This window comes from Ranitomeya variabilis, chromosome 3, assembly GCF_051348905.1.
Source record: "Ranitomeya variabilis isolate aRanVar5 chromosome 3, aRanVar5.hap1, whole genome shotgun sequence".
NCBI classification, from domain to species: domain Eukaryota; kingdom Metazoa; phylum Chordata; class Amphibia; order Anura; family Dendrobatidae; genus Ranitomeya; species Ranitomeya variabilis.
Genome location: NC_135234.1, coordinates 220,816,805 through 220,843,059, shown reverse-complemented (window position 1 = coordinate 220,843,059; position 26,255 = coordinate 220,816,805). Strand labels below are relative to the sequence as shown.

Below are 26,255 nucleotides of genomic sequence, written 5' to 3'. Positions count from 1 at the left end.
ATAAGATCGCTGCTACACAGCAGATTTGCAGGTGTGCTGTGAGCGCCGACCACAGGGGGGCGCTCACAGCCACCGGCAATCAGTAACCATAGAGGTCTCAAGGACCTCTATGGTTACAATGGAGGAGCATCGCCGACCCCCGATCATGTGACGGGGGTCGGCGATGCGCTCATATCCGGCCGCACGGCCGGATGCGGTAGTTAAATGCCGCTGTCTGCGTTTGACAGCGGCATTTAACTAGTTAATAGGCGCGCGCAGATCGCGATTCTGCTCGCGCCTATTGCGGGCGCATGTCAGCTGTTCAAAACAGCTGACATGTCCCGGCTTTGATGTGCGCTCACCGCCGGAGCGCACATCAAAGCGGGGGTCCCGACATGTGACGTACTATACCGTCAGATGTCGGGAAGGGGTTAAATAGAATCTGTCAGCAGATTTTTGCTACCTCATCTGAGATCAACCTGATGTAGGTAAAGAGACGCTGAATCCATTGATGTATCAGTTAGATTACTAGGTGCAGCCGTTCTGACACACTCAGCATTTAGATTTAGTATGGAGCACAGCTGAGGAAGCTAACCCCGCCCACCCCAGGCTCTGCCTATCACAGGAGGGGGCGTGTCGGACTAGCATACACTGCTGTGTCCAGCAATGATAAGCTCCTGGTACTAAAACAGATATTGCAAGTAAAAGAAACTAGAAGCTTAATAAGAGAGGCATTGCTCAAATCTGTGTTTTAACCCCTCAGCATGCTGTCTTCAGATTACATAGCAAAAACCTGCTGACAGATTCCCTTTAAAGGATCTTCATTATACTATAGTAGAGTTAAGCACATCAGTAAAAAGTCAGTGAAAAATTATGAAAGCTTGCCAAACAAGGGCACTGTCCTTACATCAGGAGCCCAGCGCTGTGTATGCACATGCAGCAAATGTCCATCATGATTTTCAAGACCAGTCGCTTTACGGTTGTCAGTCAGTATACTTTATAAAAAAAAATATCCTTACTCCAATGTTCTCTAGGAATAAGCGTATTTAGTGTATGGCAACAGCATCTTAGTGGCATGGATGCCAAGCAGGGCTTGGGCATGCCAGCATAATTGGATGGGACTTTATCAGAGCCGTGGGGGGAAGGAGGAGAGGAAAGGGCAGATTACATTTAATGCCAGCTGAGCGATTCCTCCCACCTGCCTGCTTCAGCTCTCAGACAGCTACAGTATGGAATTGAGAATGGGAGGGGGATGTCACGTCTTTGGCTTACTTGCCAAGAAGGTGAGCAGCAGAGTTTGCAGCATTGCTGACACAGGAATACAACACTGTCCACGTTTATTACAGGAGCTACGAGAGAGGAAATGAATGGGTACAGAAGTGAAGTTCATCACAAGGGGCGAAGTAAGGCTGCTGCCATCTGTGCCTAACAGAGTGTGAAGAAGGAGCGTAGCCGAGTATTGAACAGGACGGAGCCCGGGGGTTTATATGTGCTGAGGTCCTTGCTTGTCCATCTTTACAGTTCATGTATAGAATGATACCACCTTATGCCCATGCCATTAGGCTGATCGTGTCTGCGGCTCTGTTCCCATGCTCATCAGAAGAAATGACAGTACAATAAATGACATTATCATGCTATATGTCTATACTTTCCCATAGTTTTATTTTCTAGTGGCGCTAATGCATCTGTTCTGCAGGACTAATCTTATTTTCCAGGGATATTCGTTAATGACTTGAAGGTGATTTCCACATCTTTATTCCTGTAAGACTGAATTTTTCTTCTTGCCTGCCGACTTACCAAACAGTGAACTGGTGCAGGTAGCTTCATCGTCGTCAGCATTACTGGAAAAACAATCCCGTTGTGACACGATTACAAGTGAACGCATAAGAGATTTACATCTGTTTATCTGGCGAAGCATCCGTTAGCCGAATTCAGCCCTCATTCATTGGCAGCCTTCAAGAGATCATATACAGAAATGATAAAGTGATATGTGTCTGCGCGCGCGATGCCGTCTGCCAGTGGCCACCACACCTTATTGAAGTGCTGGCACAGAACTGTATAAAGGCGGCAGCACGGAGTGTTCCAGGCGGTACAGAGAGGGTCATGGACAGAGTGCCAGAAAATGTCTCTGAAGCCGCTAGGGACAAATGACCATGTATTAAACAAAATGTCCAGTTATGCGAAAATTCCCTCTTAAGGGAAAAATGATGCTGAAAAGATTCACTAAAAGTAATACATAATTGAGCAAAGAAAATGGATGTTTTCTCCTGCACTTATATATTTTAAGGGCTTTCAAGTCATCCTTCTTTCTGAAAATGATTGTAATTTAGCAATATATATATTTTTCTCTCAATGGAAAGCAGGCCAGATATTTCAGGCACAGCATGGTTCAAGATCTGTGGTACTTGTTTGTCATCCTTCAGCGCTCGGGCCATTCGCAGTACCTGCTGCATTTGGCAAGCAGGGGAAAGAAGTGCATCTTCTCTGCTAGAAATCATTTCATTTGCCATCAGCTGATAGAACAGATTTTGTGCTACCCATTTTGAGGAAAAGGGAACTTTGTCATGGATTTTAGAAAAATAAAAGGAGTTGCTTTTTGGTTGTTATTATTTGCCAAGTATATTGATAAAGAATGTTTTAGCTAGGAAACTCCATTTTGAAAACCATTTACAGCAACTTGTAAGTCCTTTCAATGGACGTTTTGGGAAAAATGACTTAAAACCGACTTTGTAAGAGTTTTCTGGTATTTAAATATTGACATCCTTTCCTAAGGGCCCAGTCGGGAAATGAGCATTTCATAGGAAATTACTAGTTATTGGTGCAAATCTGCGCTGCTGATAAAGATGGATGGCAGACGATATTCTTCAAATCTTTATTTCAAAACAGGTTAATAGTCAACGCGTTTCGAGGTCATACAAGACCTCTTCCTAAGGACAAAACCTTATTAAACCTTTTGTATGGTTTTGTCCTGAGGAATAGGTCCTGCATGACCTCGAAACGCATTAGGGACTAATAACCTGTTTTGAAATAAAGCTTTGAAGAATATTGTCTGCCATCCATCTTTATCAGCAGTGCAGATTTGGATACATACACCCGGTTTCTCCATTATCCTCAGTCTTTGGACCTGTGTCCTGCAGCAGCTGATCAATGCTTTTCATATGTTGTTTAATTGGAACAAAACAAGGTGAGTGCACCTCTCCCTGGTGCACCCCATGTTTTTAACCAGTTAAGACCCTATTTGTGCTTTTTTTTTTTGCTCTCCAGATTTTCTACTTCTATTCTTCTGGTTATTGGCATTAAGCGCCCAAAGAATGAGCAAAAGGTTTTTTTGTTGGGTCTAATGATTTTCAGCTATCTTTAAAATTATCATTATCAGGAGCACAGCATCCTATGTAAACAGGTGATGTGCTGCAGGTGACGTGATAATCTATGGACACAGAACAATCATATTATTGATCATCTCTGTGCATAAAATTGTGGTAGGCTGGTCTAAACAGGTAATTAAATGGCCACTGAGCAGTTTACATGTAGCTGACTGTGTAAAGGCCACAATCACCAGGTGACAAGAGGGTATCACGTCTCTGGGAGACCTGGAGTTAAAAGGTTATAATGGACAAATCTTTAGAGATGGTGTGATTCCTGTCCAATTTTAAATTGATTTCCTGTCCATCGGTGCTGAAAGTGTTAAGGACTTTTTCCATGCTGGATGGGAACACATAGAGCTGTTGCTTTCAGCTGCAGATATAATTTCCTCTCCCTATATATACTAACCCTGGCCTTTTCTTCCTTGCCAGTTAAAGAATCTTCTTCCTGGAAGTGTTGAGCAGTCTAGTGTTGGAGTTGGGAGTAGTTGCTGGAGTGTTTTGTGTGCAGTAGTTTTGTGAGTGTTTATCTCATCATCCTTATTCCTATTTAGTGTATTCCTCCCTTTCCTTATCCTCCTCCCCATTTTTCTTAAGTATTTTGTATGGTAATGGCTTTCAGTTAACCCTGTCTGTCTTTTGTGTCTTGTTTCCCTTACATTTCTGTCCCATGCCTCATGGGGTGGGGAAAGGGACAGATTAGGGTTTAACAGGAGCATAGTAAAGTTGGACACCCAGGCCTCTCTACCATCAAGAGTACCCCTGTGTCAGGTATCGTTAGGGTCCCATTTCCAGGGACAGTTTTAGGCTCATTTGTTTCAGTCTGTCACATTTTGACATAAGAATAGCAGAATGAGGCTATAGCTGTATAAATGCGCTGTGGCTGAGGATATTTGTAGCAAGAGCACTGCACCATGAACAGGCTTAGTGATGTTGCCCTGGGCTTCACAGTTTAACCCCTATATAGGGACCTGGACTTAACAGGGATCCTTGGATCAGAACCAGGAGGCCAATATAAGGACAAAATCACTAGACAGGAGAGTAGTCAATAAAGGTCAAAATCAGAAATACTTGCAAGGAGTTAGAGCAGGGTACTGAGAAGTTCTCTTAGATCAAGTCAAATTATAACTGACAGTGGGCAACAGGCTTTCAGGAGGTTAAATAGTCTGCAAACCTGCCCACGCTACACAAAAGGAAGCAAACTCTGAAAACTGAACTCCTGATCTACCAGGACAGGCAGAACTACAAGTGCCAGGGGACATAGAACCAGAGTTGACGCCTTGCATCCTTCAAAAAAGGAAGGCGAGAAAGGAAGGGCAGGCACCAACACATGTGTCACAATATGCTTACCTTACTTGAGTTCAGTGGTTTCTTCTTTCAGTTGAGTGACCTGGGTTTAGGGGTTGAACCCACACTATTGAAATATTGATGGCCTATACTGGGAGTCATTAATATATCAGCCTATAAAATTCCCATAAGAAGCAGGTAAACTAACTCATAAGTCTCTACAGTTCTCTTTAATGAATTATTACAACCAGAAGACTGGTAGTTTCCCTTTACAAAAGCATCTTTGCTAGTCATAAGTTCATGTTGTGGTGAGTATCGGCTACATGGCAAAGTTCAGAATTTTTACTTATTTTGGACTTCCTCCAGTTTTATGAATTATTACTGAAAACGTGTCTATGTTGAAAATGAAATGAAGCCTCTCTGGGTTAGAGTGGTACTTGGGGAAATCTGCTAGCTGGGCAAAGAAAAATGAAAATCAAAAAGAAATATTTTACCCAAATGCATTTGTTTCATCTGAGCATTATTTTAACCGAAAACATGCAGACGAAATTCACTTTTACTTTTAGAATACCGGAGAGACGTATAATCGCGCTTCAGATGTTGATACGTTCCGGTGATATATAGAGAAATCCTTTATTCCTTGTCTGAATATCACATCTACCCTCCATTATTTATCAATATGATGCTGTAGTGCGGAGTACCGGCAGCTGCCATGTAACCCATGACACTGAGAAATGTAGAGGTTTTATGCTTCATCTTATGCAAATAAAGATTTAATTAATTTAGCCAGGTTCTCTTGGGGGAAAATCCATTAAAAATGTTTTCCTTTTGCAGTAACTTAATTTCCTTCTGATATAGATTGTATTCAGGGAGGGGGGAAAGATGGAACGTGAAGTATTTCTTAATATAGATGTTATTTTCTTGCAAAAAGCTAGAGGGGTTGTATAAAATAAAAGCTCTGTACATTTTTTTTTTTTTTTTTACTCTTAAAAAATGCTATTTTTCGGTAATTCTCGTAAAATCAAGGGTTGAGAGACATAACTATTTGCCTAAATATTGAGCAGATAAGATCTCAGTTCTGCTACTGTTAAAATAACAAAAGGTTACTTGCCAGCAGTCTCCGCAAATGTTTTTTTTTCTGCTGCAGTCCTAAGATTTGAGCACATTAAAACAGAGCAAACAAGTTGCTGTAAAGAACTGCTTAATGCAAAAAAATAATGAGGAATACCAGACAGGGTGTGAAAGTCGATGGTTTATACAGGAAGCCTCAGGGGACTGCGTCAGACAGGTCGAATGGGGGAGCTACCTTGTGTATTCTCAAAATTTAGGTAATATATGCGATTTGGAAGCACCGCAGACACTGAAAAATGAACAACACAGAAGCTAAAATAAGCAGATGGCGAGAAAACAAGATGGAAGGAAAGCATAATAGGGATATGGGAGGTGTAGACGTAGAATCAGCAACACTGGAGTATAGAGAATTATGGGAAGAGTATAGGTAGAATCAGTGACACAGTAGTACAGAAGGTATAATAGGGGTATGAGTATAATAGAGGTAGAATCAGGGTGGCACATGTTAAGGAGCTGAAACTCCTAAACCCGTCATCCAATTTTAATGTGGATACCCTCAAATGAAAGCTGAAAGTCTCAACTTTAACTACATCTGAATTGTTTTGTTTAAAATTCATTGTGGTAATGTCTATAACCAAAATTAGAAAAATGTTGTCTCTGTCCAAATATATATGGACCTAACTGTATTAGAGGTAGAATCAGTGACATAGGAGTACAGAGAGTGTAATAGGGGGAAGGATATACAGTATTAGAGGTAGAATCGCTGACACAGGAGTATGGAGAGTATAATAGGGGTACGGGAATATTAGATGTAGAATCGGTGACACAGGAGTATAAAGAGTATAATAGGGGTACGGGAATATTAGATGTAGAATTGGTGACACAGGAGTATAAAGAGTATAATAGGGGTACGGGAATATTAGATGTAGAATCGGTGACACAGGAGTATAAAGAGTATAATAGGGGTACGGGAATATTAGATGTAGAATCGGTGACACAGGAGTATAAAGAGTATAATAGGGGTACGGGAATATTAGATGTAGAATTGGTGACACAGGAGTATAAAGAGTATAATAGGGGTACGGGAATATTAGATGTAGAATTGGTGACACAGGAGTATAAAGAGTATAATAGGGGTACGGGAATATTAGATGTAGAATCGGTGACACAGGAGTATGGAGAGTATAATAGGGGTACGGGAATATTAGATGTAGAATCGGTGACACAGGAGTATAAAGAGTATAATAGGGGTACGGGAATATTAGATGTAGAATTGGTGACACAGGAGTATAAAGAGTATAATAGGGGTACGGGAATATTAGATGTAGAATCGGTGACACAGGAGTATGGAGAGTATAATAGGGGCACGGGAATATTAGATGTAGAATCGGTGACACAGGAGTATAAAGAGTATAATAGGGGTACGGGAATATTAGATGTAGAATCGGTGACACAGGAGTATAAAGAGTATAATAGGGGTACGGGAATATTAGATGTAGAATCGGTGACACAGGAGTATAAAGAGTATAATAGGGGTACGGGAATATTAGATGTAGAATTGGTGACACAGGAGTATAAAGAGTATAATAGGGGTACGGGAATATTAGATGTAGAATCGGTGACACAGGAGTATAAAGAGTATAATAGGGGTACGGGAATATTAGATGTAGAGTCGGTGACACAGGAGTATAAAGAGTATAATAGGGGTACGGGAATATTAGATGTAGAGTCGGTGACACAGGAGTATGGAGAGTATAATAGGGGTACGGGAATATTAGATGTAGAATCGGTGACACAGGAGTATAAAGAGTATAATAGGGGTACGGGAATATTAGATGTAGAGTCGGTGACACAGGAGTATGGAGAGTATAATAGGGGTACGGGAATATTAGAGGTAGAATCAGTGACACAGGAGTATAAAGAGTATAATAGGGGTACGGGAATATTATATGTAGAATCGGTGACACAGGAGTATAAAGAGTATAATAGGGGTACGGGAATATTAGATGTAGAATCGGTGACACAGGAGTATGGAGAGTATAATAGGGGTACGGGAATATTAGATGTAGAATCGGTGACACAGGAGTATGGAGAGTATAATAGGGGTACGGGAATATTAGATGTAGAATCGGTGACACAGGAGTATGGAGAGTATAATAGGGGCACGGGAATATTAGATGTAGAATTGGTGACACAGGAGTATGGAGAGTATAATAGGGGTACGGGAATATTAGATGTAGAGTCGGTGACACAGGAGTATGGAGAGTGTAATAGGGGCACGGGAATATTAGATATAGAATCGGTGACACAGGAGTATGGAGAGTATAATAGGGGTACGGGTATATTAGAGGTAGAATCAGTGACACAGGAGTACAGATAGTATAATAGGGGTACGGGAATATTGAAAGAGAAATCAGTGATACAGGAGTTCCAGTGTATTCCTTGCTGAAATGTATGAGAAATATGTCTCCAATTGCTTTCAATAGGGAATCCACGTTTCTGTTCATACAGATATGGAATTTTCCACCTCAGACTTGAAAATAGTGGAGAGGAAAACAATAAGTCACATAATAGAACTGTGAATCTGCTCTCAGAAATCATATTCAAATTCATGTCAGATTTATCCTCAAGAAAAATCCCCCCCGTGAACAAAGCCTAAGAAATATCATTGAGTACATAAGAAGAGGAACATTGCATATCCGGAAAGGTTGTTTGTGCAGTGTAATGATGTAAAAAAGTACATTTGCTGAAGTTGAACTTAAAAATGATGAGAGCTGTTGGAAATTGGAGAGAAATGAAAACACCAAATCTGATTGAAATACAATTTCAAGAGATGGCAAACAGATGCAAGGTACAAGATGGATTTGTCAGCCACATATAATCCACATTCTTTTCTTTCAGGACTTCTCCACAGACAGCGCATTTGCCTCCCATGTGGTCCGTAATGCTCCAGTACATTTCAGAGGGCACGAGGACCAAAACACTATAAGCACACTGTTGGCAGAGGCATCGCGCAAATCCATATTACTTACTGACAACCATAGTCCTTATGTTTTAACCCGATTCTGTTCAGATGCCACAAACAAGTCACCGGGAGCACACTGTACCTCACATTTGTCATTACACATGAGCAAGATTTCAGACATCACTAGATTTATCTGGCCATGTTTTAGCGCCTATTTACACTTGCCAATTGTGTCCATTAAAAGACCGCTGATTTGCTATATAAAAAGGCCACACTTACCAATATCTGGTTACTATACCAATATACCACGGGATTCAGAAAAGCCCCCATTATAAAGGTGGAGGCAGCATAGGTGCGAAATACTGATGAAGAGCAACGCACACACCTACCATCCATGAAACTGTGGGTTGCTTAGTATTACAGATGCACAAGATAAGGCTTATAGAGGACCACCAGTCACAAAGATGCGTATAATGCACCATGCTGGCTTACAGCCTATTAGTGACGCCCATATTATTAGAGGCGGGCTGCCCAGCACTAGTTAAGTGCACCCCACAAGAACAAACACCCTATTTCCTCCCTAAAACATTGCAAGGTCTGGCTGAGTCCTACAAGAATGAAAAAAATATTTGAAGTAACAGTTAAGGTTTTGTCCAAAATATGCACTCTCACAACCCATGGCAAGTGTCCACATTGTGCGAGTCCGTACACTAAAAGTAAAAGCACTTCACTGAAAACAATATCAAATAATAATAAAAACAGTGTATTGCAGTGTTTGCTATTGTGACCAGGTGTTGGTGAGTTTGGCCTTTATTCTTTGATGGTTTTCTTGGAGTGGATGGCCTTTTCAGTGAGCTGCTTTTAATTTTAGTGATCAGCTCGGCACAAGCCAAACAGCAGTTGTTTAGTGGCCTGTGTAGACTAACCAACCAGAATTCTGTACTCCTGGCACAAAACAATCATTAATATGATAGGTCTTTATCATCATTATTGGCACCACATGTCCAGTTTACACTGTTATGCTGCTGGTAACAATTATTTTTAAGCCTCCTTGACTGATCCAAACACCAGACTCGTTTGTCAAGTGACTGCTTGCATGTCTACATGTAACAAATGCTTGTCCACTATTAGTGGCTCATGGAAATGGGCTTTTATTAAAAGTGTAACTCGGGGGAGAGTGGACCCACTGTGCCACGGGCCGGTTTTACCCTGGAGAGGCATAGCTAAGTGACTAGCTGGTATTCTCTAGAGCCTCTGATGGTGAGGATAGGCTTGGCCGTAGGTAGTCACGAGTTACCACTTGAGGGCAGTCCCTGGGTCTACAGCTGCTGACCGGAGTGCCCTGAGCAGGCGGGGACTCCGGCGCGCTGTGGGGGTCAGGTGCCGGAGTCACCGCTAGCTCAGGCCCCCGGCACTTGCTATATTTACCTGTCCCCCGTTCCACTGCTGCGCGCCTCTCTGTCTTCCGGGGTCCTCTGCCTGTGACTGTTCAGTCAGAGGGCGGCGCGCATTAAGCGCGTCATCGCGCGATCTGAACTGAACGTCGCAGGTGGAGGATGGAGCAGCGCGCAGCAGTGGAACGGGACAGGTAAATATACTCACCCTCCGCCTCCTGGCTCGTCCCTGCTTCTCCGTTGGAGATCGCGGTGTGCGTTCAGTGCTTACGCATACCGCGATCTCCTGGGAGTGTCACTCTGTGGGGTCCAGACTGTGCCGGCGCTTGCGCTTGCGCAATCTATAAAGGCTTCGGACAGAGTGATGCTCCCAGCGTTATATTATAGATAAACGAGCTAGGTCAATGGCAGGATAGACCGAACAAACATCGCCCCACAGGATCCAACGACAAGCAACTGGGAACCAATGATTGGGCAAGGAGTGGTTGAAGGAGCTACCTAACATATCATTTGCCCAGCAAAGGATTGGCTGTAGAAGATAAACGTTGCAGGGGGGAATTATCAGCTTACCATTGTTGTCATCAATGCCAGAATGCGATGTTGATGCACGGAGCTGTGTAACCACAAAGACTAAAGGGGATAAGGAATTTCAGCACTGTAAAATTATATAAAAATTAGAAATGTTATTCAGTCCATATCCAGATAAAAATAATCTTTTATGAATCATAAGTAAACGGAGTGTGTAGGGCGTACAAGACGCCGGGGTGATAAAAAGTTGAAACATAACAGTTAACTACACCATGGACTGGGACAAACATGGTCTCCCTTGTCATCAACCTTAACTACGCCTTCAAAATTATAATATTAAATATCTATTATTAGTATTATATAGTCCACTTATTAAATACATAACTTACTACATATTTACTTTCATGGATATCCACACAAGTTTGGAAAGTTTATTCATATACCGCAAATATATTTTATGTTCTATCAATATAAAGCCCCTATTTATAGAAAAAACAGTGATAAGGATGCTATACTGCATTATACATGAGTATGGCTTACCGACTCCACACTCTGGTGCCATCAAGTACTACTAGTCTGTCCCTGAGCTGCTCGTCCAGTGACAGGTCCCAGAGCATCAGTACTAGTGCAGGGATATACAGAGAACAAGACTAACCACCATACTGCACCATGTAGCTACGTAGTGAGAGGTGAAGGAATGTTATTCACGCTGCATACATAAAGCATTGTAATGCTATCTTCATCAGACATCGTGTTCTCTATTATGGCGGAGGGTCTCTGTAATGTATAGCTAGTTATTTGTGGAATAAAAATGACTCGTCTTTTCACTTACCAGTTATTATATATAACCTTTTACCACAAATAATGCTTATTTTTCATAAATAGAGGTTAAAGTTGAGATTGATAGATGTACCCAGCTCAGACAGCTTAGTAAGTGAGGCCACCGCCAAGGCATGTTCATCTCAGTAGAGGGCGTATGTGTCTTTGCTCTCACACCTTCAGGCCTGAAGGCCTTTCTTCATTAAACCTCTTCCAAGTCTGTTATCTCAAAGTTCTCAGAAGACAGCCTGTGAAGTCTCTCCTTCTGGAGATAAGCCCTTTTACATTTCGGGGACTTCAAGGTGCGCTTTCCAGACAGCTCTGGCCAGCTTCTCTTCACTCTCTTTGCCCTGGGAAGCACTTTGATGGTGCATTTGAAGGTGGTACTGCTCCTGAGTGAAGGCCCCGTCTCACTAAGCGATTTACCAACGATCACGACCAGCGATACGACCTGGCCGTGATCGTTGGTAAGTCGTTGTGTGGTCGCTGGGGAGCTGTCACACAGACCGCTCTCCAGCGACCAACGATCAGGGGAACGACTTCGGCATCGTTGAAACTGTCTTCAACGATGCCGAAGTCCCCCTGCAGCACCCGGGTAACCAGGGTAAACATCGGGTTACTAAGCGCAGGGCCGCGATGTTTACCCTGGTTACCAAAAAAACAAACAGTACATACTCGCCTTTCGGTGTCCAGGTCCCTTGCCGTCTGCTTCCTGCTCTGACTGAGATCCGGCCGTACAGTGAGAAGTGAGAGCAGCAGTGGCGGCCCTGCGCTTAGTAACCCGATGTTTACCCTGGTTACCAGTGAAGACATCGCTGGATCGGTGTCACACACACCGATTCAGCGATGTCAGCGGGGCCTCAACGACCAAAAAAAGGTCCAGGCCATTCCGACACGACCAGCGATCTCGCAGCAGGGGCCTGATCGCTGGTACGTGTCACACATAGCGAGATCGCTATGGAGGTCGCTGTTGCGTCACAAAACTTGTGACTCAGCAGTGATATCGCTAGCGATCTCGCTATGTGAGACGGGGCCTATAGACATTGTCCTGCTGACTTCACTTGCAGAGATAAAGACATGTGTGATATTGTATCTGCTCACATTCCATCCACCATACTGTCTGTGGGTGCCATTTGATATGGTATCTTTTTAGATTATGACAATCCCCAATACATCCATTGAGTTGATGAATAAAAAGTCTGATGGATATCGCTAATAATATAATCTCGTGGGCATGACGTACATTGAGTCATTTCATGCCATGCCTTCTGTTTAGCTAGAACTTTACTACATAAGACTGCAGAAAAGAAATGTCATACTGCAGAGAGGGATCAACTGCTGGACCAATGGCTTTTAGAAAAGACCTTTACTTTCAGCGCTTGTCCCCAGAAGTCCCCATGCTCCCACTCTCCATCAGTCCCCATTTGTCACTGCTCCTAATGACCTGCGTGACAGATTAGATCATTTTGTCACAATTACAAGAGACAAAAGAGTCGGAGAAAGGAGAGTTGCTTTTTTTCTTTCACGAAATAAGTGAGTCTGAATTGAAAAGACATTTGAGTCAGATTTGCATTATGCCTAAGTGGTTATTCCAAAGAGCCTTTTTATACGAGCAGAAGGTTTCTTTTTTCATTCTTCAATCCCTTAAGTTGAGAGGTAATTTTTTCCCTCGATTTTTCTAAAGCTGCTAGAACAAAGGATGGTAGATATTACTTGCTCCTTGTTATGTCTCCGGGAAGCCTTGGGGATTTTTACGCCTCTCTCTCATTAGGGAAACAAATTGTCTCCAATAAATATTGAACTGGAATGGCACAAGAGAAATGATTTTCTTTATTTGTATTATAGCCAAACCGAATAGTTTTCGCCTATTTAGCGATGGTTGATGAGTCTGCCAGAATCCCCTTGGACTTTCATGGGATTCGCAAAGTGTTGTTTGAAGGTATCTCTGCTTGATCATTACGCACTTTATGTCCAGGAGTTGTAAATGAGGCAATAAAAGCACTTTAAGTGAAAAAAATATAAAATGTAATTGTGTTTATTGAAAGTCATCCTTTAGATGAAGCCACACTGACACTATGAAGGAAATAACTTCCTATATGGTTTACTTATGCAGATATTTAGGAAGATCTACTACCCATATGTGTATATTTCTGAAAGGGAACAGAAAGCAAATCTGTCAGCAGACAGACCCTTTTTTCTAAAGAGCATCTATAAAATTACCCTTCTGTGCTCTAGTGAGAGTCATTGCGACTCCTGTTATTGTACAAGTGTTATCATCATGACCAAATCTTCAAGAAATAGCCTGGGAGGTGATGTGCGTAGCATACAGCTCAGGAGTGAAGAATACCGCATCATGTATCGATAGAGAAGCTATGGGGGTAAATGTGTGGTATTGAGGAAATGTGTCATCTTTAGCTCAAGGCCTTTTAGAGATCATTTCATCTTCAACTTGCTTAACTGTTAGCAATAGCAGTAATTTTGACCAGGGGTGCCCAACCTGGTTAACCCCCTCACGACCTTGCCCTTTTCCGTTTTTGCGTTCTCGTTTTTCGCTCCTCTCCTTCCCAGAGCCATAACTTTTTTTTTTCCGTCAATATGGCCATATGAGGGCTTGTATTTTGCGGGACAAGTTGCACTTTTGAACGACATCATTGGTTTTAGCATGTCGTGTACTAGAAAACGGGAAAAAATTTCCAATTGCGGTGAAATTGCAAAACAAGTGCAATCCCACACTTGTTTTTTGTTTGGCTTTTTTGCTAGGTTCACTAAAAGCTAAAACTGACCTGCCATTGTGATTCTCCAGGTCATTACGAGTTCATAGACTCCAAACATGTCTAGGTTCTTTTTTATCTAAGTGGTAAAAAAAAACTTTGCTAAAAATTAAATTGCGCAATTTTCCAATACCCGTAGCGTCTCCATTTTTCGTGATCTGGGGTTAGGTGATGGCTTATTTTTTGCGTGCCGAGCTGACGTTTTTATTGATACCATTTCGGTGCAGATACGTTCTTTTGATCGCCCGTTATTGCATTTTAATGCAATGTCGCGGCGACCAAATAAATGTACTTCTGGCTTTTCAAATTTTTTTCTCACTACGCTGTTTAGCGATCAGGTTAATCCCTTTTTTATTGATAGATCGGGTGATTCTGAACGCAGCGATACCAAATATGTGTAGGTTTGATTTTTTTATTTTATTTTGAATGGGGCGAAAGGGGAGTGATTTAAACTTTTATATTTTTTTTTATTTTTTTTTTTCATATTTTTTTAAACTTTTTTTTTTTTTTTACTTTTGCCATGCTTCAATAGCCTCCATGGGAGGCTAGAAGCTGGCATAGCTTGATCGGCTCTGCTACATAGCAGCGATCATCAGATCGCTCCTATGTAGCTGATTTACAGGCTTGCTATGAGCGCCGACCACAGGGTGGCGCTCACAGCAAGCCGGCATCAGCAACCATAGAGGTCTCAAGGAGACCTCTGGTTACTATGCCGACGCATCGCTGACCCCCGATCATGTGACTGGGGTCGGCGATGCGCGAAGCGCTGGTTAAATGCCGCTGTCAGCATTCGACAGCGGCATTTAACTAGTTAATAGCGGCGGGTGAATCGCGATTTCACCCGCCTCTATTGCGGTCACATGTCAGCTGTTCAAAACAGCTGACATGTCCCGACTTTGAGGTGGGCTCAGCACCGGAGCCCACATCAATGCAGGGGATCCGACCTCCGCAGTAATAGTACGGCGGAGGTCGGTAAGGGGTTAATTAACCTCATATATTAGTTAATTGTTTATTTTTTATTAATTAACAAAATGCAAAGTGAGTGAACAAGAGAAAGCGAAATAAAATTAATATTTCATTTGCCATCAGAACACCATCAAGGCATTCTAGGTACACTTGCACTCAGCTTTTGAAGGAAGCTGCCGGGAAGTTCATGATATCAAACATCATGGAGAACTAACCCCAGATCATCTATGGATGTAAGATTGCTGAAATTCTCATGCTTCTTAACGCTGAAAATATTTTTTAAACGGAATCTGTCTACAGATTTTTGCTATGTAATCTGAGAATATCATGAGATAGGGGTTAATACAAGTTTCAGTGATGTGTCACACGTAGAGTTGAGTGAATATGTTCGAAATCGGTCGCCAAATCTGAATTTGCCATATTCGTGCCATATTGTTACCCTATTCGTGCCAAATTTATGTTTGATGGTCGATTCCGAACATATTCGTTCATTTATACTCCCATTGACTCCAATGACAATATTGTGTTTGCAATATTTGCCGCCAATCGTAATCGGAGCCGAATTCTGAAACATTCGCTCAATTCTTGTCACACGTCAAGCTGTATGCTGTTGTTTTACCACCTGGTGATTATCATTGTCTGGACTACAGCAGCTCTTGAGCACTGGTCCAGCTCCACCCTTTCCTGTGATAAGCAGCTCACTGCCTATACACAATATACATAGAGAGCCTGGTGTGGGCCAAAGCAGCTTTCTCAGCTCTGCTGCATTCTAAATTTAAGAACTTTGATTGTGTCAGTGCTACTGCTGCCAATAAATTAATTGATACATCATTGGATTCTGAGTCTTCTTGCCTGCATGATGCTGCTCTCAGGTGACTTAGCAAAAACCTGCTGACTGATTCCCTTTAATGGCATTGGCTATATTTTTGGGGTCAACATAAAGAAAAGCAAGGAGTCCTAGAAGTGGTGATATTGCCCTCTCAGAGCCCTGATTTCAATATGATCGAGTCTGAGTGGGAATACAGTGGGGCAAAAAAGTATTTAGTCAGTCAGCAATAGTGCAAGTTCCACCACTTAAAAATATGAGAGGTGTCTGTAATTTACATCATAGGTAGACCTCAACTATGGGAGACAAACTGAGAAAAAAAAATCCTGAAAATCACATTGTCTGTTTTTTTTATCATTTTATTTGCATATTATGGTGGAAAATAAGTATTTGGTCAGAAACAAAATTTCATCTCAATACTTTGTAATATATCCTTTGTTGGCAATGACAGAGGTCAAACGTTTTCTGTAAGTCTTCACAAGGTTGCCACACACTGTTGTTGGTATGTTGGCCCATTCCTCCATGCAGATCTCCTCTAGAGCAGTGATGTTTTTGGCTTTTCGCTTGGCAACACTGACTTTCAACTCCCTCCAAAGGTTTTCTATAGGGTTGAGATCTGGAGACTGGCTAGGCCACTCCAGGACCTTGAAATGCTTCTTACGAAGCCACTCCTTCGTTGCCCTGGTGGTGTGCTTTGGATCAATGTCATGTTGAAAGACCCAGCCACGTTTCATCTTCAATGCCCTTGCTGATGGAAGGAGGTTTGCACTCAAAATCTCACGATACATGGCCCCATTCATTCTTTCATGTACCCGGATCAGTCGTCCTGGCCCCTTTGCAGAAAAACAGCCCCAAAGCATGATGTTTCCACCACCATGCTTTACAGTAGGTATGGTGTTTGATGGATGCAACTCAGTATTCTTTTTCCTCCAAACACGACAAGTTGTTTCTACCAAACAGTTCCAGTTTGGTTTCATCAGACCATAGGACATTCTCCCAAAACTCCTCTGGATCATCCAAATGCTCTCTAGCAAACTTCAGACGGGCCCGGACATGTACTGGCTTAAGCAGTGGGACACGTCTGGCACTGCAGGATCTGAGTCCATGGTGGCGTAGTGTGTTACTTATGGTAGGCCTTGTTACATTGGTCCCAGCTCTCTGCAGTTCATTCACTAGGTCCCCCCGCGTGGTTCTGGGATTTTTGCTCACCGTTCTTGTGATCATTCTGACCGCACGGGTTGGGATTTTGCGTGGAGCCCCAGATCGAGGGAGATTATCAGTGGTCTTGAATGTCTTCCATTTTCTAATTATTGCTCCCACTGTTGATTTCTTCACTCCAAGCTGGTTGGCTATTGCAGATTCAGTCTTCCCAGCCTGGTGCAGGGCTACAATTTTGTTTCTGGTGTCCTTTGACAGCTCTTTGGTCTTCACCGTAGTGGAGTTTGGAGTCAGACTGTTTGAGGGTGTGCACAGGTGTCTTTTTATACTGATAACAAGTTTAAACAGGTGCCATTACTACAGGTAATGAGTGGAGGAAAGAGGAGACTCTTAAAGAAGAAGTTACAGGTCTGTGAGAGCCAGAAATCTTGATTGTTTGTTTCTGACCAAATACGGTACTTATTTTCCACCATAATATGCAAATAAAATTATAAAAAAACAGACAATGTGATTTTCTGGATTTTTTTTTCTCAGTTTGTCTCCCATAGTTGAGGTCTACCTATGATGTAAATTACAGACGCCTCTCATCTTTTTAAGTGGTGGAACTTGCACTATTGCTGACTGACTAAATACTTTTTTGCCCCACTGTACATGCAGAGACAGAACTATTTGCACAAGCTTCAGCCACAAAAGATCTGTAGTTAGTTCTCCAAGATGTGTGGAACAACCTCCCTGCTGAGCTCCTTCAAAAACTGCATGCAAGCGTACCAGAAGAATTGATGCTTTGACTGTGTTTAGAAAGCAATCAAAAAGTTGTACAGTTTTTTGCAATTTTCTAAACATCAAATAAAGGTGAAAAGCACTTTATGAATCCCCAATGCCTGTATTGTGCATTTTATTATGGTAATGTTTAATTTTGGACTCCTTTCCTACACTGCTATGGGAATGCCTTTCAGCAAAGGCTTTGATTAGGAGTATTCAGTAATGTTAGCCTACATACATTGTAGAGTATCACTGGTTTGTGGAGCTGGAAACACTTTGGCGCCCATTTTTTAAACAGTTTTTTGAGAAATCAGCTTCTTTCTCCTAGGATTGACATTCGTTCACCAAATTCTTAATTTAGAGGTAAAATCTGTCTTCAGGGAACACAGATTTTCCATTAGTGAGATAGGAGATGGCAGTTGTTGCTCGTAAAGTTCTATGGAGAACTGTACCTCATTTCAGGAGAACTTGCAGCAGAATGTTGGCCTCTAGCTCCTCCCTCTCCATAGAACTTTAAAAGGACCAACTGTCATCTCCTATCTCAGTAATGGGGAAATCTGTCACCACTGAATACAGATTTACCCATGAGTTGAAAGTGAATGATCAGTCCAGGAGGTCAAAGAAGGGGATTTCTCTGATGAGAAATATTACCAAGTTTCTCATTTTAATGTATGCTATTGTTTTGGTTTTTTTTTAAATTAAAACAATGGTTATTGTTTAACTGGGAGGGGGAGTGGCCAAGTGCGGAAGTCAATTTTATCCCAATTTATTTGGCAAAAGTGCCATAAATTATGACAAATATAGATCCGCCTCTTGCTAAAATACATTTCTTATTCTGGCGCATGGCAACTGAATTTGCCGGAAACAAGCCCAGCATAGTCTTCATCAAGACTGACATACAAAACACTAGTCTTGATTAATCGGGGCCTAAATCTCTGCATTTCTTTTTACATCTGCCTGCGAAGTGCAGGATATAGAGATCAGTTGTGCAATGAATGCATTGACATGCATCACAGCATGGAGATTCCTGAACTTCTCCTGGTTATTTCTGTATTATTAGCATTTTCTTGAGACACTGCCATATAACCGCATTACACCATCATTAGTTCTTTTGATCACATAGATACCATACCTGTGAAGCAGCAATATTTTGCTATGGGGACAACCGCATTGTCGCTTCCTTTTGAAGACATTACTTCATTCATTGAATTCATTATTTCTTGTGTGTGACATCACTGTTACCAAGGCAACAGAAAGGACAGTGACAGCAATGTTGGGAATCCAGCGCACATTATAAGCACTCATGTTCAGAAGGGACACAGGGGTCTGGGAAATCCAGGAGTTAAACAGGTTCTTGCAAGTGTAATTAAAACATCAGAAATCTCAAAGCCTTACTTACATAAGATGCTGCATTTTACCAAGGGCAGACACCTCAAACTGCTTGTTACGCTTCTTTCTCACTTTAGGAAGTTGTGATCGGTGAGGGTAAGCCTTAGCATCTCGGGCTTTCTTTGCTACAAAATGGTGTCATACTCTTAAAATCCAGACAGGACAAAATTTGGTGCTTGATCCTTCTGAAAAGAAGTACATGTGATAAGAACAAGATATATAGAACATCTGACTTAGTAGATTTTACAAGACCTGTCACTAACTCAAAAAATGTAGTTAAATACATTGTAAAATCTATTGCAAAGATGTTTACATTTGTTGCTCTTGGAGATCAGTATGTGAAATCTCTGCTTGAAGACCAACTGGGCATTTCTTCAGGGTCTTCTCTAGGGGGTGTGCACTTTCATTCCTCCCTCCCAAGCACAACCAAGCACAGCTCATTGGCTGATTTAACAGTCTCAGAGGCTGCTGAAATGTGATTGACAGCATCTGGGAGGGGTGAAAGAGCACTCTCCCAGAGAAGACTCTGAAGAAATGCCAGGTCTAGGCTGAAAGCTGTCCAATGCTTCAAGTAAAGATAATGTAACTACTGATCTAATTAGGACTAGAACCTTGTGAATCCTGTGCACCAGGCAGTGGCTTTTCTCTTTGAACTATTCAGCCACCTTCTGCTCGTCCTTGTTATATTGCTGCTTATATGTACCTACCTCTGACTATGCTACCTGCTGCTTCTCCACATTGCTGTTCCCATGTACCGACCTCTGACTTCCCACTTTGCTACCTGCTGCTCCTCCACATTGCTGTTATCTTGTGCTAACATCTGGCTTCCAACTGACTATGTTACCTTCTTTTCTTACTTGTTATATTGCTGTTCATATGTACCGACCTCTGACTTCCCACTGAGTACACTACCTGCTGCTCTTTCACATTGCTGTTGCCGTGTACCAACCTCTGACTTCCCACTGACTATGCTACCTGCTGCTCCTCCACATTGCTGTTTTACCTTCTGCTCCTCTTTATTTTATTGCTGCTCGTGTTCCGACCTCTGCCTTCCCACTGACTCCGCTACCTGTTGATCCTCCACATTGCTGTTCCCCTGTTCCGATCTCTGACTTTCTTCTGACTATTCTACCTGCTGCTCCACATTACTGCTCTTTCACATTGCCATTCCCCTGTACCGACTCATGACTTCACGCTGACTACGCTACCTGCTGCTCCTCCACATTTCTCTTCCCTTGTACCGACCTCTGACTTCCCGCACACTCCACTACCTGCTGCTCCTCCACATTGCTGTTCCCCTGTACCAACCTCTGACTTACCAGTGACTCCTCTACCTGCTGTTCCTCCACATTGCTGTTCCCCTGTACCGACCTCTGACATCCCACTGACTACTCTACTTGCTCCTCCTCCACATTGCTGTTTCCCTGTACCGACCTCTGACTTCCCACTGACTCTGCTACCTGCTGCTCCTCCACATTGCTGTTCCCCTGTACTGACCTCTGACTTCCCACTGACTCTGCTACCTGCTGCTCCTCCACATTGCTGTTCGACTGTACCGACTGACTTCCCACTGACTACTCTACCTGCTGCTCTTCCACATTGCTGTTCCCCTGTACCGACCTCTGACATCCCACTTACACTGCTACCTGCTGCTCCTCCGTATTGCTGTTTCCATGTACCGACCTCTGACTTCCCACTGTCTATGCACACTGCCCAGTGGTTGCAATAAAAAGACTCCAATCCAGACCCGAATCATTAGGCTATGTTTCCACGGTCAGGAAACGTTCAGGATTTGCCGCAGATTGGACGCTGCGTACAGCCGCAGCGTCCAATCCGCAGCGTCCAGATGTTACAGCATAGTGGAGAGGATTTTATGAAATTCTGTCTCCACTATGCGTTCAGGGCCGCATCCAGCGGCCCTGCGTACCTGGACATGCGGCGCGTCTTTCCAGACTGCAGCATGTCTATTTATGTTGCGGAGACACCCCGTCTCCGCAAGATAAATAACCCGGTCTATGAATACGATGTGGTGATTCCGCCTGTGTTCAATGAACACATCTGGAATCACCGCGTGTACAACAGGGAGCGGCGCTTTGGGCATGGCGGGGTATCCTCTGTGTTCAAAGCACTGCCAGCCACTGCTACAGCCTATCAGTTATCACTCTGATTCAGGCAATGAGCATTAAACTAAAAGATTAAAAATCCTTCAACTTTTGAGAATGGCGAGCTGCATAGTTTATTTTTACAAGCACTCTGCAATTTTACCTGCTTAAGAAGATGACACAGAACTTTTAAGAAAGAAATTCCAGAGATTCTCTGTTTTCAGAATATGTTGCACCTTATTATATTTCAGAAACCCAAACTTAGAACAATATTGTGTTGCTCTGGGTAAGTAGTAATAACTGGTCATGATTTTGAGTGAGCTTATCCGGTCCTGCCTGTGGTGTGGTCCCTAAATGGTCTCACTGAAGAGTGTGGGTCATCAGTGGTTATCATCCTGCCACATTCTCCGTCTTGTCTCCCAGCAGTCTCCTAGTATCATGATGGTGATTAAATGTGAAGTTTTTATGATGCATACGATTGCATTGCATTCAAGATGAAGATTTCTAGGAAATTAAATAATGCATAGGGAAACCGTATCAATAGTAGCGCCTGGGCAGTAACAGGCTCACGTTCTTACCGCATACTTAAAATGCCAAATCTAGTTACACTTACGGCATTTTATGTGCAATCAATAAGGGAAAGGCAATGACGCTTTTATGAGGAAGTCACAATGTGTCACATAATTTCATTTGCCCAAAGCTAATATGGTTCTGTCGCTTATGTTATTACCAGCAGCAATACAAAAAAATCACATTGGAAGTAAAAGGGGAAAATATCAGCGAAAGAGTTAACTGGATTAATAGCGAGAGTAAGGAATAATTGTCCATGGTCGATGCTCCTCATCCGGACAGAACACTTTAGCAGTGTCTGGCAGCTGAAGGGTTCATTAAATTAACATCAGGTCTTTTAGTGGATGGGCTTCATAGGCAGTTGCCATGGCAACCGCTTTATTAAACAGCTGCCCTAACGACGTGGGGACATGGCGGGATGGATGGGGGAATCGAAAGTAAGAATGAGGCTGAGACTGTGAAAGTCATTGCTGTTCTTTGAAGACGGGACCCCGACTGTGGTGGACCAACTGCGGCGTCCTTCTGACAAATTCTCCTCTGCTTTTATGTGTAAGAATCAGATTTGGAGGCTGTGACTCTTGTCTTTGAACAGGGATGCACCAGTTGTTGGCTCACATTGACCTTGTGTTCATGACTTTGGCTTTCTGACGTGTTTTTTTTAAAGAGGTATACGGAGTGTTTGCTGTTACTCGTATTTTCCTGAAAAGATCACAGAATGAACCAGTCTGGTGACATTCACAATGTAGAGGACCAATTGCAAGATGTGAAATTAGCATATTTTACAGTTTTGTTCTTTTCGGCATCTTTGGGAATCTACTGGTGCTTTTTTTTCCCAAGTTAACCGAATTCCCCGTTTCCTTGGCCAATATCTGTAGCAGTTCCGTTTTTCACTCTGTATTCAAGACCCTCTGTACGCTAGGTGCCAGAAGGCAATGGGAAATGATTACTACCCACTTATTGTAACGGTTATTATTATTAGCAGAGATAATGGGCATTTTTCCGACGAAGGCCAGAGTTTAATCGGCTCCATTCTGCACCGTGTAAAACCTCTGCGGAAAGCCATAAAAAATCCAGGCCAGGGTGCAGTGAAAACAAGAGTCATAAATATAGAAAATCCGTTACTTGCACAGCTCCTCTTCTGGAACTGCCTCCGGTGCGCCTCTAAGTCACAAAGACCTGAATTGGCCACAGAGAAAAGTTTTCTGTGGATCTTCTCTATTTTTACATTTCTTAATATGATAATTGCATATCCCATACAGTCTTGCTGAATTCCCGGATGTTTTCTCGCAACCAGTTCAATTCTATATTACATTTTTCATGAGGCTTACAGAACAGAAGCAGCTTTATTAGAATATAATGGGCAATTTACAATACATATTTTGTGCTCATTAAAGAACTTTCCTTCTGACAAGTATTCATTAATAAATCTCTGTGATTTTCTTACATTAGCTCTTCCAACTTGCTTAAAGGGTTTCTCCAGTGAAGATAAGTTATAACCTATCCACGGAATAGTTCCCTGTCCTACTGATCGGGGCCAAGCGGTTGGACCCCCACAGATCAATAAGTTATCACTTATCCTACAGAGAGGTGGTAAATTCTATTCAACGGATAATCTCTTTAACTTGGGGTCATACAAAGCAACAGCGGCCTTAGTGGGGTGTGCACAGGTTCTCAGAAGGCAACCTCTTTATTTCCCAAGGGTGCCCTGGAATTTATCTTGGGGATTGTGAAGGGTCAGCGATCTACCGGCTGCCATACTCTGATGCCCAACAGATTCTCATTTCCTCCTTGGCCGAATTGGTGGCCAGTGCCAGTAGATTGTGCCTCTTCCTGACTTGTAATCTATTTTGGCATTATGAGCAGATTTTCCTTCAAATATGAGGACGAATACTAGGAGGGCGAATTATTTAGCACCTATATTTCACTATCCTCAGCCCCGTCTTTACAATTGGCAGAGTTCAGGGCCATTGATGGGCGCCAATTTACTTTTGTTTCTTGTGCCTGTTAACAGACATGAGGACAAGAAATTGAAGTCTCCTCCTCATATGGCACATCCTTGCTGTTGGTGGAGGTGGTGACCAGTGTAGAAAATTGAGCAGGCGAGTATAATACAGTATAATGAACCCTATCTGTGAGCTCGATATAGTACTATGGCTACTACTGTATGAGTATTATGATATGACACTATTATATGGTCACTAGGGGCTGTATTAATGGATGACAATGATAAATGGGCATCATATATTTCCATAGGCGCTATACCTGACGTAATATGGACACTATAGAAATAATTATTTAATGGTACTAATAGTCATGGTGCCATGGAAGCTTTATTGCACTTTGAATTGAATATTATTTAGGAATATTATATAGGGAATGTATGCGGTAGGACTTCATACAGATAAAGTAGTGATCGGCTAAGGCGTGCTAGACAGGCTCGTGTGGGCTGCACCCTCTTTTACTGATTAATAAGGAGTCAGTCAAATTACTATGTCCTTCAACGACAAGAATGTTGCTGTTTTATGCATAATTATAGTTAAGCTATTATACAGGATTATATATATATATGTGTATATATATATACATTGATACTAGAAATTTGGAGATTTGGATCTAGTGGAAGGTTTGCATTGTGCTACAACCATCTGTTGTCCAATATATTGCAATTAAATTCAATTAGCGCTCTTGACCTAAGCTGTTCCTTATCTATCGGTCTTTTATACACACGTGACTTCCCTCTCATCAGCGTCTCCGCACATTCTGTCTATGGGAGCATCTACTATTACTAGGTCTTACTGGGACAATTGCTTCTCTTGCCTACAGGTGGCGATACACTATGACGATACCCATGATAGCGCCAGCAGGATCTGCACGTCTATGATGTTATTAGATTCCAGCTAATGCAAACCTATTTCAAAGCTGATTGTGCTTATTACAAATATCTATTTTGGTTCCTAATCATCCCAGATTATCTATTTTAGCATTTAACAAGATTAGTGGAAGCATTCCCATGTCTTGTACATTTCATGTCCTGATCCTAGAAACATATCTAAACATATCTTATGTAGTGGTTTATTTGGAGGGAATAAGGGGACATATTTGAGTCTGTGGCTTACTCTACACTGCTGACTTTTGACTAGATTTTACCATGGAAAATCCCATTTAAGCGTGTTTAATGCTTGGACTGCTTGCTTACACAGTGGGATCTGCTCTCTTTTTCAATGATACTTTTGCCCTACATTCTATATTTCCATTTGTGGCTATTTCCAGCTAAGATAGTGGCTAAATTATACACCGTCCCAGTTATCCTGGCTTGTTGGCCAGCATGTGACAGTATCAATATCCGAATGGGCCGCTGGGCTAGTCTAAGCCTTTGGTTCAGTTGGCTGCTCTAATCTCTCAGTAGACACATGCCAGCCTCCTCCTCAATCTCTCCACGTCTCTCAGTGTGACACCATGTTACAATCAAATGGCTATTCAAAAATGCAAATCCCACCACGTGCGGGCAGGAGGCAAACTCTCACCCTTCCCCCCTCTAAAGGCAAGGGCGCTATTCAACTCTGCAGCCTTTCTTTACACGCTAGCCATCTCCTACATGTACAGCAAAAATATATGTGTAATATATAGTAATATTCATACAACACAAGAAATAAGACATTAATAAAACACTTATGTGATATAAATAACGGTACAGTAGGCGTTGAGAAGTTCAGTGGAAAGGTCATTTTTGGAAGAAGCAACGATCCTGTCTAATAATGATGGCAAGACGTAGTTTAGAGGCAGTCGTATGAGTGTATAGCAAAATGGAAACTGACATCCATAGCCTCTTCCAACCCCGTTAATATTCTACATTCGTTAGTTCTACCCATATTGCTGACATTACTGACGGCTTAAAGGAAAACAAAACATCAGAAAACCCCACTCCTCCGGCAGGACAGACACGAGGCACACAATTATTCAGTGCCGAGTGTCTCCACGAAGCAGGCAGTGGATGTTGAGTTCATGTTAGGTGTTGCTGCTTGCAGTCTAGAATGTGGTTCCTCCAAATATACCGTACATGATTAGTTGGTAAAAAATGCAAAAAGGTTACAGATTTGAATATATCTTGTACAAATGTCTTTGTTATTTTACTAGTTAGTATCTATGCAGAGTATATATGTGTTTTGTGTACATTATGACGTTGCATAGCTAAATTTCGGAATTATCAGTAACAATTTGTTACTATGGCGCTTACTACATTGGTGATGGATGTGTTGCTAAATGTTCTAAATTACTATATTGGTAGTAGGTTAAAGTGCCAGTGTCG

General features: G+C 42.2%; 1 protein-coding gene and 1 long non-coding RNA gene across 3 annotated transcripts in view; one reads left to right on the top strand and one right to left on the bottom strand.

The window, feature by feature from the left end:
* Positions 1-26,255, top strand: part of PLXNA2 (plexin A2) — a 343,686-nt gene that overhangs the window by 161,748 nt on the left and 155,683 nt on the right. The gene's annotated exons all lie outside the window — the stretch shown is intronic.
* LOC143815687 (uncharacterized) lies at positions 1,338-19,119 on the bottom strand. Its single transcript, XR_013223785.1, has 3 exons — positions 19,021-19,119; positions 10,629-10,713; positions 1,338-1,820 (listed from the first exon to the last, which is right to left on the bottom strand). It is a non-coding gene; the product is annotated as an uncharacterized LOC143815687 (long non-coding RNA).